This window comes from Osmerus eperlanus, chromosome 1, assembly GCF_963692335.1.
Source record: "Osmerus eperlanus chromosome 1, fOsmEpe2.1, whole genome shotgun sequence".
NCBI classification, from domain to species: Eukaryota; Metazoa; Chordata; class Actinopteri; order Osmeriformes; family Osmeridae; genus Osmerus; species Osmerus eperlanus.
In genome coordinates this window covers 405344-407064 of record NC_085018.1, presented here as the reverse complement: position 1 = coordinate 407064, position 1721 = coordinate 405344, and positions in this window count along the sequence as shown.

Here is a 1721-nt window from a genome sequence, read left to right as displayed (position 1 = left end):
CAGCAGAGACACAGCCAGAGGGTGCAGAGGTCATGAGTGGGGGTGGGGGTTCAGCGAGGTAGTGTGTGAGGTGGGGGGTTCAGGGGGGTGGTGTGTGTGTGGGAGGGGGGGGGGGTAGTTAACGTGTGGCCAGCTGGTACAAATGACCCTCCTGATGTTGGCTCTCTCCCACAAGGACACACGCACAGACACTAACCCTAACAATTTATCTCCCTCTCACACAAGTTGTGTGTGTCTCTGTCATTCTCTTGCTCACACAACATACAATACAGCACTGCCATTTCTGATCCAGGGGTCCAGGAACTAACTTAAAACCAGAACCAAGGGGACTTGTTTTTTGCCAGTCATTGCAGTTCACTTCACAGAGCCGCAGCCGGAGTAATTCTGGTTCAATTTTGTCAATTCAAGAGAGAAGTTTGAAATAAAATACTTCTAATTGAATCATTCTCTTAAAAAAACATAATCCACAAAGAAACCCTTAAACCAGAAACCCTTAAACCACAGCACTGAACACGTCCCTGTGGTTCTTGTACAGTATTAAATAAATGTTCCTTCCGTTCAAAACTGTTTTAACAATTATAAATATCTCATCATGGTAATCATGTTTGTGCACCGTATCAATGATACCACGTTGGTCCCCCAACTGTTGATCAGGAGCTGTTGTGGATTCCTCTTCTTCCCCTTCCAGATGCTTCACTAATTCAATGCTTCCTTAGTGTGTGTGGATGTATGGCTTCTTTAAATGTTGTTAACAGTATATTTTTAAGACTGTGTTTTTAAAAGTAACACTTGTACACCAGTAAGACAGTCAGTTAGTGGTCATTTGTAGGAGTGTCTTGATGAAATTAGTTTTACTCTGATGCAAACTCAGAGAAGGCTCTATCATTTGAGCTCTAAGACAGGCCTGCACTTACCTCTGTCTCATTTCCTGGGATTATCAAAACAACCCATCCCTTAGCTGTCAAATCCAGGGAACATTTTGTTGCATTTTCCTTATAAACTGAGGAGACACAACAGACTGTTTGGACTGTGCTGTGTCTTTGTGTATGGCTGTAGACCGCATGCATATGTACGTGAGGGAGGGGCATTTATTGAGAGAGTGAGGGTGGATTAGCCAATTAATGAATGAGACCAGAGCTACATCCATGAGAGAAAGAGTGGTTTTGAAATGATCAAACATTACATTGACAGGCTTCTGTCAAGTGTCATGCCAAGTACTTGAAATATAACACATTCATCTAAACGGTTGTGAAGTAATACTCAAAAACATGAGACTACCGGGAACTTCAGGTTTACTAACCATGTCAGATGAAACAGCCTCTCTTTCTCACACACACCTTCTCTCTCACACACACACAAACTCTTTCACACACTCCGTCACACACACACAGCAACACACAAAATCATCTGACCCTCTTCTCTCCGTGCGCCTATTAAGCCTTGTTAACTCTCTTTAAACATTCTTGCTCTAAGTGATTTGTGCAAGCAGGCGAGCACAGGCTTAAGACTGAAGAATGTGGGGAGTTTCAAAGTATTTCTTGTATTTCTTTTTCACTTTTCCACATAAATAGAGAACAACAAAATAGAATATGTTGTCCAGCGCTGGTCTCTTAGGGGAATGTGTGTGAAAAGTATTTCAGCAGCTCACATATCTCACTCATGCATTTAGTACAGTAAAGCCATGTCAGAGTTTCAACATTCTAGAGCTACACTGAAAACAA